Below are 12,330 nucleotides of genomic sequence, written 5' to 3' on the forward strand. Positions count from 1 at the left end.
CCAGAATGGTACAGATCAATGGGAGAGCTTTGATACTTTTATTTTATTAACTTTCATAGTAAAAATAGAAAATCTAACAGTAGATATTCAAAACCTAGGCAGCTAGGGAAGTTAGCCAGATAAACATATCCATGCTACTGAATATATACCTGGGTAATTTTTAGTTAGTCTGATAAGCTTATCCACCTAACTTTAGACATGCTGAATGGCAGGTCTAATTTATCTGGCTAAGGCCTGGATTTCTATCGGCGCACAGGTTTGTCTATCCCGCAGTATCAGGGGGCAGGCCTACGAAAGCCGGCAGCGATCACACCACCGCAGTGTTATCGCTGCTAGTGCTCGCACCCAATAGCGCCACCGTGAAAGGTGGTGCTATTGGGCGCACTACTGGCGGTGGTAACAGGTCTTACTTTATTGCCACAAGCGAAGTTTCTGCCGTGTCCACCCTGATGCTGCCCCGACTCCTCCTCTTCCGGTCCCGACCCCGCCCCTCTTGAGCTATCGCATGTGAAAATGACTCCCATAGTTAGCTAGATAAGTCTAAATATTGCAACTTATCCAGCTAAGGCCTAGATTCACCATTCTAATGCAGAATGATGAATCCAATGAAAACAGGGGGCGGGCCTGCGAAAGCCGGTGGCCATCGCACTACTGCAGTACGCCGGCTGCCGGCTTTCGCACCGAATAGCGACACCATAAAAGGTGTAGTTATTCAGCGCACTACTGGCGACGATAATGTGTCTTACGTAGTTGCCACCAGCGAAGACATTGTGGAGTCTGCCCCGACTCCACCCCTAGCAAGCTATCGCATGTGAAAAGGGACTTTTCGTACGCGATAAGCAATAGAAAATGACCCCCTGAGTTAGCCAGATAAGTAGCTCCTCCCCATTATGTCCATCTTGCCCACTACTTAGCCAGCTATCTACTTAGTCAGATAGTAGTTATTTGGCTAAGTGGTGGCCACTGAACATGGCTAGATATTCAGACACCGCCACTTAGCCAGATAAGTTAGAACTTAGAAACATAGAAAATGACGGCAGAAAAAGACCAATCGGCGCATCTAGTCTGCCCAGCAAGCTTCCACACTTATTTTCCCATACTTATCTGTTTCATCAACCTTGTTGGTAACTGTTTGATTCAAATTTCCTGCCATCCCCTTTCATTGATGCAGTGAGCAATGTTGGAGTTGCATCAAAGGTGAGCATAATGCTTATGGTTAAGGGTAGTAATCGCCGCATCCAGCAAGTTACCCCGATGCTTGTTTGCTAAGATTGCACAGATCGATGCTTTGTTGGATGTTGTCTGAATGTAAATCCTTTTTTCCTCATTTACCCCTACCGTTGAAGCAGAGAGCAACACTGTATATGCTTTCAAAGTGATGTATTAGGCTTAATTGGTTTAGGGTAATATCTGCCGTAATAAGCAAGCTACCCCTACGCTTATTTGTTTACCCAGATTATGAAGTTCAGTCCTTTTTGGTTGTTGTCTGAAGGCAAATCCTCTTTTTCACATTTCCCCCTGCCATAGAAGCAGAGAGCAATGCTGTATGGGGTAGATTTTTAAAGTTATGGCAGGTGTAGATTTGTTAGCGCAACCCGTCACGAACAAATCTACGCCCAATTTTATGACATGCGTGCGCTGCCACACGCCTGTTATAAAATCCAGGGTCGGCGCACGCAGGGGGGTGAAAATTGTGCAACCTACACGTGCCGAGCCAAGCAGCCTGCCTCCATTCCCTCCGAGGCCGCTCTGAAATTGGAGCGGCCTCGGAAGGAACTTTTTTTCTGGCCCCCCCACCTTCCCCTCCCTTCCCCTACCTAACCCACCCCCCAGCCCTAACTAAATCCCCCCCTACTTTGTTAAGAAAGTTACGCCTGCCTGAGGCGGGCTGCCGGCGCGCCATTCCCCGGCCCGGGGGCTTGTTCAGAGGCCTCAGCCACGCCCCCGGAATGCCCCCAGGCCGGCACCATGCCCACGTCCCCGCCCCCGGAATGCCCCCAAATGCCGCACTGCCCCCGACACGCCCCGACACGCCCCCCCAAGCAATGCCCCGGGACTTATGTGTGTCCCAGGGCTTTGTGTGCGCCGGCGGCCTATGCAACATAGGCGCGCCGGCGTGCAAGTCCCCTGTGAGCATAAATCTGGCTGGATTTATGCATGCAGGGCTTTTAAAATCTGCTCCTATATGTATTCAAAGTGATGTATCAGGCTTAATTGGTTTAGGGTAGGACTGCCAGCTACCCCCACTCTTATTTGTTTACCCAGATTGTGAAGTTCAGTCCTTTTTGGTTGTTGTCTGAATGCAAATCCTGTTTTCCACATTTCCCTCTGCCATAGAAGCAAAGAGCAACGCTGTATATGTATCTAGCTAAGTGGCACTGAATATCAACCTCTTAATTTCAACAATATATGCCATTTCATTTTCCCACAGGCCATGAGAGGGCTCTATAAAAAAACATTGGTTACATTTTCTTATAGCCAAAGTCACTTTTAAAGAGATGGTACCAATTTTTCCTCAGAGAATTGCAGCACTCAATTTGTTAAATCCCCTTGGCCAGACCCCCAGACACTTTATTCTATACAACCCCATAAGTCCAGAGGGAATGCTAAATGCTAGTGGTAAGTTGGACTTGCAGGGAAAGGATGCTTAAAATAAAAAATAATAAAGTGTTAAATTATTAATGGCTGTGCATATTATGTGTTAGTTTTTAAGGATTGTATTTATTTGCAAGTGTTAAGAATTGTATGTTTTTACTTCTCTAGCTTATGTTAGGGTTTGGAGAGTGTTTGAGAGCTGGATGGGAAGACAAGAGTCCACCACTGATCTGCCTCCTATAGCAGAGAAAGCTGTTTCCTGCACCTTCAGAGTGTTTAAGGCCAAGCCTTTAACTAAACCTTCCTGCAGAAATTCCATTATTATTATTATTATTATTTATTTATTTGTATACCATCAATCTGGTAGACAATCAGTGGAATTTTAACTTTAAGAGGGTGAGAACATTGCTCCTCACATCAGCTCTTGAACACTCTCCAAACTCGAACAAATTAGAAAAGTAGAAAATTTCCTGGCCTAGAGTGAAGTGGAAATCACTGCAGAAGAATAACCATGCTTCAGCAACTAAGCTCTCTCAAGGGCCAAACTGTAAGACAAAACCAACCCAGATCGTTGTGCAATATGGGATCCTGATTCAATAAATCTTTCCTGAGGGGTAGTCTGAGAGGACTGTCAACCAGTAGCATCTGAAGATTGGCATATCATGGCCTCTAGAGCTACCAGATGTACAATTCAGTCAGATTCATAATCTTTAGAATGACCTTGCCTATCATTGGCCATGGGGAGAAGATATATAACACCCCACTCTGCAGCCAAACCTGAACGAGAGCATCGATGCCCAGCGTTCTCGGATTTGTGTACTCCCGTGACTGCAGATTTTACTGGAAGAGCAATAAACACTGAGGGGACCGCATGTGCACCCTTGCCCAAGGAACTACGTTCAATGTGGCTGCCATCAATCCCAGGACCTGCAGATAAGACCACACCATCAGACAAATAGCCCGCCTCAGTGCCTGAATTTGAGTGAGTAACTTCTGAATGCGACTGTCCATTAGAAACACTCTGCCCTGCTCTGTATTGAATCACACGCTGAGATACTCTAGCATTTGAGATGACTGTAAACTGCTCTTGGCCAAGTTCACCACCCAGCCTAGCTACTGAAGCAAGGAGATCACTTTACAAGATGCCAAGCGACTCAGTCTCTCATCGGCATTTTTGGCCCTAATCAACCAGTCATCCAGATACGAATGGACCAGAATGCCCTTCTTGCATAGAGACACTGCTACCACCACCATGATCTTGGAGAAGATCCTGGGTTCAGTAGCCAGCCTGAAGAGCAGAGCCTGAAATTGATAATGATGTTCCAGAATAGCAAAGAGTAGGAAACATTTTTGTTCCTGGCAACAGACTAAAGGCAAGAAGGCTGGGTTGTGGATTGGCCTGCCTTCCTTACAGGAAAGGAAATGATCAGATGATAAGTAATTTCTCCTTCCTATGCACTCAGGCAGGCCAATTCACATTAGTGGGATGTACCAAAACTACTCCCGAAAAGGGCAGGAGGCTGTCCGTGGTCCTGTCAAAATGTGTGAAAGTCACTTCCTCCTAAGCCCTAATATCCAAGTGGTAATGCTTGGAAAAAGTGTGAAAGGAGGACCACATTGCTGCTCAGCAAATCTCAATGGGAGACATCAACCGAAGTTTGCTCATGAAGCCACCTGAGCTCTAGTGGAATGCGCCCTGACCTGTCTAGGTAATAGGACATCTGCATCCACATTGGCAGCCGTGATGACTTCTTTCATCCAACGGGCTATGGTCTCCCACATCACCAGTTCTTCTTGTTGACCTCCACCATGGAATGCAAATAGTCAATCAGACTTCTTGATAGAGTGAGTAATCTTCAAGTACCATACCACATGCTGCTTGACATCCAAGGCATGCAACATATGATAATCATGCTCATCTCTATCCCTGTCCAGTATGGGCAGAGAAATAGACTAATTCAAATGAAACTCCAAAACCACTTTCAGTAAAAAGGAAACTACAGTCCTAAGCTGTACGGCCCCAGGAGTCATTCATAGAAATGGCTCATGGCAAGAAAGAGCTTGTAGCTCAGAGACCCAATGTGCCGAATAGATTGCTACCAGAAAAACTGTTTTCAAGGTGAAAAGCCACAAAGAAACCAGACAGGAAAATGTAGGACCTGCCAAAAAACAAAAGACCAGATTTAGGTTCCAAAGAGGCCCCAGTAGCTGTAAGAGAGGATTATAGATGCTTAACTCCCTCCAAAAACCTGGACACATCTGATTGGGAAGACAAGGGTCCACCATTGACCTGTCCCTATAGCAAGCGAGAGCTGCTACCTACATCTTCAGATTGTTTAAGGTCAAGCCTTTAACCACATTTTCCTGTAAAAATTCCAATATCAGTGGAATTCCAACTTTAAGAATGGCTTTTTTGGTCCATCCTGGATTGTGAGGAACTACAGAAGGACCTTGTAAGACTAGGAGACTGGGCAACTAAATGCAGATGAAATTTAATGTAGAAAAGTGCAAAATGATGTACATAGGGAAAAATCTCAACTACAAGTACACAATGCTGGGTTCTATATTGGGAGTCACCACCCAGGAATAGGACCTTGGAGTCCTTGTGGATAATCCATTGCAATCCTCGGCTCAATATATCAAAAAAGCAAATAGAATGTTGGGACTAATCTGAAAAGGAATGAAGAATAAAGTGGAAAATATCATTGCCTTTGTAACGAGCCATGATGTGACCGCACGTTGAGTACTGTGTGCAGTTCTGGTTGCCCTAACTCAGGAAAGACATAGGAGAACTAGAAAAGGTACAGAGGAGGGCAACAAAAATGATAAAAAGGATGGAATAGCTCGCTTATGATGAGAGGCTATGTGGGCTAGGGTTCTTCAGCTTGGAAAAAAGACGGCTGTGAGGGGACATGATACAAGTTTATAAAATCATGAAGGGGTGGAATGGGTAATTAAGGATAGTTGTTTACCCTTTCAAATAATACTAAAACAAGGAGTCACTCCATGAAACTAACAACCAGCAAATTCAAAACTGATTGTAGAAAATATTTTTTCACTCGGCACACTATCAAGCTGTGGAATCTCTTGCCAGAGGATGTGATCAAGGTGATTAGTATAGTGGGGTTTAAAAGAGGTTTGGAAAAGTGCATGGAGTCCATCAGGTCTGATAGAAACACTAGGCAGACTAGGTAGCCTCCTAGGGTGAACAAGTTTGGGGGAAGCCATCTAGTGCTTTCTCCAGCCCTGATAGGTCATACTGCTTCTAGTCCTTCAGGCTGCTGCTCTGACTCCAAAGAAAGAAGAAGGCCGGACCGATGTTGCCCGAAGGAGCAGAAGCAGCAGTGTCAGCAGGTCACGCATCTGAAGAAAAAAGCAGCAAAGGCTAGAAGAAAGAAGGCAGAGCATCACTGTTGACCACATGATCACGAGAAGCAGCATGTGCATCAGCTGGGCCAGCGGGGCTGGAAAGAGGAAGGAGGCAGTATGGCTGAATAGCATCTGCGGGGCCGGCCGCCAAACAGAAGCAGCAGCAGCATCAGTTGGGTCCGTGCGGCCCGAAGAATATAGGCTTCAGGAGGCAGAACAGTGTTGGCTGTGCCATGTGGCCTGAAAGATCAGAAGTGGAAATAGTGTCAGCCAGGCGTGCAGATGAAGGCTGGATAAAGGGAGGTGACCCGATGGCAGAGGGTGACAAGGAGGAGGCTTCTGCTGCTTGTTCTGGAGAGAGAAAAGAGTAATTGTGTGTTGGCATATGTGTGTGTAGGCATATGTGTGTATGTGTAGGCATGGGTGAGTGAATGAGAGTCTGTGTGTCTGTGGGCATTCTGTGAATGTGTGCATGTGCGGGCATGTGCGTCGGACAACCCACCGCACAGAAATGCGCACTCCCCGGGAGCCCCTCCAGCCGCGGCGTCCCTCGGCGCCCTGAGGTCAGCACCAGCAGGTACCCAGCGATCAAGAAGACATCGGAAGCCGAAAGAGGGGCAGAGAGTGCCCCAAAGAAAACAGCAGTGACCCAACATCCTCGGCCAGGAGGCCCGCCCTCCTGGTACATCATCTGGAGGCACCGGATGACCCACCGCACAGAAAGGCGCACTCCCCAGGAGCCCCTCCGGCCGCAGCATCCCTCGGCACCCTGAGGTCGGCACCAGCGGGTGCCCAGCAACCAAGAAGACATCGGAAGCCGAAAGAGGGGCAGAGAGTGCCCCGAAGAAAACAGCAGTGACCCAACATCCTCGGCCAGGAGGCCCGCCCCGCCTGGTGACATCATCCGGAGGCGCCGGATGACCCACTGCACAGAAAGGCGCACTTCCCAGGCGTTGCGCGCCAAAGGCGTGCAACAAAGGGGCACTCCCCTTTGTGCACCCCTTCATGCAAACTGTAGTGCACTCCAAAAGAAATGGCAATCAACCCCATGACCACATCCACTTCAAATCCCACAAAAAAGATCAAAGCATGGACAATCCACAGAAAACCAAGAAAAAAAAACAAAGAAAAACTGTAAGTACCAACAATCAAACATCACTCACATCAACACTAAGACCTACAGCAGTTACATAGCACTATTATTCCTTCTATTCAACGCACAATCCATAGTAAAGAAAATACCAGTCATCTCTGACTTACTTGATGATCACAAACCAGATTTCATAGCCATCACGGAAACATGGATAAGAAACACTGACCCAGTCTTAATCAATCAAATCAACAACCCTATATACAAAACGTTTTCAATCCCCCGACCAAAAAAGAAAGGAGGAGGTCTAGTGCTAATCATAAAAAAACAAACCTACAGATGAAACTACTCCCAACCAACACCCTCCCACCACTGGAAATCGCCCCTACTACAGATCTGTTTGGTATACTGTCCCCCCAACTCACTGGATCAGAACTGCTCACCACTAATAGTTAATTTGGACAAGAAGAATTCTATCAACAAACCCATCATCATCTTAAGAGACTTTAACATACACGTTGACACAATCCCCCACTCCCCCACATGCAGTGCAATAACAGATGCCCTATCAACCCTAGGACTAAGTCAAATCATCACACACTAGACCTCATCTTCATCAATACCAACATATGGACTAATTACCACACAAACATCACTAATATCCCCTGGTCAGACCAATCTCTAATCTACGCCAACATGTTTTCCAACTGTAAACTTACAAAAGAAAAAAGCCCACCGAGATCCTTCTCCTACCAACCACCCTTCAACATAGAGACACTTCAAGAAAATCTACAAACAGAACTAACAAACATAGACATATCTAATGCAGAAAACGCCACCTCATCCTGGTTCAACATCACTAAAACAATAGCAGACAAGATAAACCCCATAATAAAGAAAACAATAAAAAACCCAAAAAACCAGAACCAATGGTACAATGACAACATCAGAGCAGCGAAACGCGAACTCCGGAAAAAAGAAAAAACCTGAAGGAACAACAAAACTACTACACTACTGAATGCCTACAGGTCACACTTAGCATACTACAAAAAACTTAACCACAATGCAAAAAAATACTTCTACTCAAAAAAATAAACAAATTCCAACACAACCCAACAACACTCTTCAATATCGTACATGGTCTAACCAAATCCTCCAATGACCAGACATCACCAACCTCCAAACTCTCAAGCAACGACTTTGCAGATGATTTTAACAAAAAAATAAAAAAACTCATAAACAACAACCTCAACAACACGCAAGACCTGAAAATACAAATCAATCAAACACCAAGCTGGCCCAACTTTGACCCAGCATCATCACTGGAAATCCAAAATATCATCAAGAAAATGAACCCAGCTAAGCACCCAATCGATAGTATACCCATACAAATGATCAAAGCCATCGAACCATCAATAACCAAAACATTAACAGACATCATGAACCTATCCCTCCCAGAAGGAAACTACCCCGACTGCCTAAAATCAGCAATTATCAAACCCATACTGATAAAGACCAACCTTGATCCAGAAAACCCACTAAACTACTGACCCATATCAAACCTTCTCTGTACCTATCATGGGATAGGTGGCGATGTCCTTTCGTGGATTGCAAACTGGCTAAAAGACAGGAAACAGAGAGTAGGATTAAATGGGCAATTTTCTCAGTGGAAGGGAGTGGACAGTGGAGTGCCTCAGGGATCTGTATTGGGACCCTTACTGTTCAATATATTTATAAATGATCTGGAAAGAAATACGACGAGTGAGATAATCAAATTTGCAGATGACACAAAATTGTTCAGAGTAGTTAAATCACAAGCAGATTGTGATAAATTGCAGGAAGACCTTGTGAGACTGGAAAATTGGGCATCCAAATGGCAGATGAAATTTAATGTGGATAAGTGCAAGGTGATGCATATAGGGAAAAATAACCCATGCTATAATTACACAATGTTGGGTTCCATATTAGGTGCTACAACCCATGAAAGAGATCTAGGTGTCATAGTGGATAACACATTGAAATCGTCGGTTCAGTGTGCTGCGGCAGTCAAAAAAGCAAACAGAATGTTGGGAATTATTAGAAAAGGAATGATGAATAAAACGGAAAATGTCATAATGCCTCTGTATCGCTCCATGGTGAGACCGCACCTTGAATACTGTGTACAATACTGGTCGCCGCATCTAAAAAAAGATATAATTGCGATGGAGAAGGTACAGAGAAGGGCTACCAAAATGATAAGGGGAATGGAACAACTCCCCTATGAGGAAAGACTAAAGAGGTTAGGACTTTTCAGCTTGGAGAAGAGACGACTGAGGGGGGGATATGATAGAGGTGTTTAAAATCATGAGAGGTCTAGAACGGGTAGATGTGAATCGGTTATTTACTCTTTCGGATAGTAGAAAGACTAGGGGACACTCCATGAAGTTAGCATGGGGCACATTTAAAACTAATCGGAGAAAGTTCTTTTTTACTCAACGCACAATTAAACTCTGGAATTTGTTGCCAGAGAATGTGGTTCGTGCAGTTAGTATAGCTGTGTTTAAAAAAGGATTGGATAAGTTCTTGGAGGAGAAGTCCATTACCTGCTATTAAGTTCACTTAGAGAATAGCCACTGCCATTAGCAATGGTTACATGGAATAGACTTAGTTTTTGGGTACTTGCCAGGTTCTTATGGCCTGGATTGGCCAGTGTTGGAAACAGGATGCTGGGCTTGATGGACCCTTGGTCTGACCCAGTATGGCATTTTCTTATGTTCTTATTTTCTTAAACCTACCATTCATTTCCAAAATTATTGAAAAAATTGTCCACTCCCAACTCAGTGACCACTTGGAAAGGAACAAGATCCTACTTCCCATGCAATTCGGATTCAGGAAACAACTAAACACTGAATCACTACTCCTGTCACTTAACGACACCGTGCTCAAAGGATTTGACAATGGCCACAGCTACCGTCTAGTCCTACTAGACCTAGCAGCAGCCTTCGACATGGTAAACCATTCAATACTGATTGACTGTCTCTCCGAAATCGGTATAAATGAAAAAAACCCTACAATGGTTCTCATCCTATCTATTTCAAAGGACCTACCAGGTATCAATCAACGACACCCTCTCAAAGAAAATAAACCTTGACACTGGAGTTCCACAAGGTTCCGCACTATCGGCAACACTCTTCAACATGTATCTTCTCCCGATATGCCACTTCCTCTCAAACCTTAAACCGGCTCACTTCTTACAAAACTCTCTGGAAGACAGCTACAAAAAAACAGCCAACTACCTCACCAAAATAAAGCAACTACTAACCAACATGAGACTTATCCTAAACATTGATAAGACAGAAATAATCATGCTGGATAGAAAGAACAACTCTACACACATACCACCACTCAACAGATTGAATCATAGTACAACAATCCCCCCTGTCACCCATGCCTGCAACCTAGGAGTCATAATTTATTTATTTAAATTTATTTATTTAAACAGTTTTATATACCGTTGTGTAGACAAAAAGCCCATCTCTACGGTTCACATTTTGAACATCAATTAAAACAGAAAAAGAAAATACAGTTTCTCATAATTGTAAAACCCTAAAAGCAACAATGATTTACAATAAAAATTATAAAAATTCTAAAAGTCACACATCTATCTATAAGGTTATAAAGTTTTCACAGACTAAGAAGCTGTTAACTATAAAATTTTTAAAAAGATAAAACAGTAAAAGAATAGATAAAGTTAAAAGTTTGAAAGGTTTAAAAATCTGCCAAAGAACTATTCTTCAAGAACCACATTTCCGCAAAAATCAAAGATGGATATCACAAACTCCTAACCCTACGACACCTAAAACCTTTCCTCTCCCCCAACGACTTCAGAACAGTCCTACAACAACTCATCTTCTCCAACCTGGATTACTGCAACTCCCTGCTATTCAACGTATCCCTCACCAGCATCCAACCTCTCCAAATCCTTCAAAATACAGCCGCCAGAATACTCACAGGAACGAAAAAATACAATCACATTACTTCAACTCTCATTTCACTACACTGACTCCCAATAAAATACAGGATAGACTATAAAATACTATCCATAATACACAAATAATATACAAAAAACAAACAAATTGGCTAAGTGCATCCATAAAACTCCACTCACCAAACCGAAATCTCCGTTCAGCGAACAAAGGTCTATTAAAAATTCCACCTGCTCGTCACAAACTTACCTCAACTCGGAAGAGAGCCATATCCCTAGGAAGCCCCGAACTATGGAACTCCCTCCCAACCGAATTGAGAACACAACAAAATTTAAAAACCTTCAAAAAAGATCTAAAAACACCCTATGACTCTATGCTACAACTCCCTCCCTACCAGCCCATATAAACATGCAGAATCAATCCAAAGCAAGTAATTTACCTGTACAATTTAACAACCAAACTATGTTTTAACAACAAAGATAACTTTAACAAGCTTATGAATTTTTGTACACTGTTAAACATCGAAACTTTGTAAACCATTGTGATGGCGAAGCTGAACGACGGTATATAAAACTCGATAAATAAATAAATATACGTCAGACCAAATCCATTGAGCCTAGCATCCTGTGGTTCAGCTATGTCTTTTATGAAATGTGGCAATCAAAACTACACAATACAGTAACACCATGGATCAATACAAGGCATTTCAATGATGATCATTCTCTCAGAGTAATTCCCAACATTCTATTTGCTTTTTGACTGCTGCCTCACACTGAGCTGAGCATTTCAATGTATCGTCTACAAGGATTCTGCGGTCATTTTCCTGGGTGTGATTTCTATTAATATAGAACCCAACATTGTGTAACTGTTCTTGGGATTAATTTTCCCTCTGCGCATCATTTCACACTTAATCCACTGCTGTTTTTAACAACTTCGAATAATTTTGTGCCATCTGCCAATTTGATCACCTCTCTAGTTGCTTCCTTTTCCAGATCATTAATAAATATGTCAAACAGCATAGGTCCCAATACAGTTCCCTGGGGGAATTTCACTTGAACTTTCCCTTTTGGAAAACTGAACATAGCATTTACCAAACCACAAGAGGAGACTGCCTCCTATCCCATGACTTTTATTTTCTTAAGGGACTTTGCGAAATAACTTCTGTACATCCAAATACACCATATAAACAGACTCATCTTTATCTACATGTTTAATTCCACTTTCAAAAATATCTAATAGATTGGTAAGGCAAGACCTCCCTCTACTAAAGTCATGTTAATGACCCTAAATTATATGTGCTACAAATTATTC

The sequence above is a fragment of the Rhinatrema bivittatum genome, chromosome 4 (assembly GCF_901001135.1).
Source record: "Rhinatrema bivittatum chromosome 4, aRhiBiv1.1, whole genome shotgun sequence".
Taxonomy (NCBI): Eukaryota; Metazoa; Chordata; class Amphibia; order Gymnophiona; family Rhinatrematidae; genus Rhinatrema; species Rhinatrema bivittatum.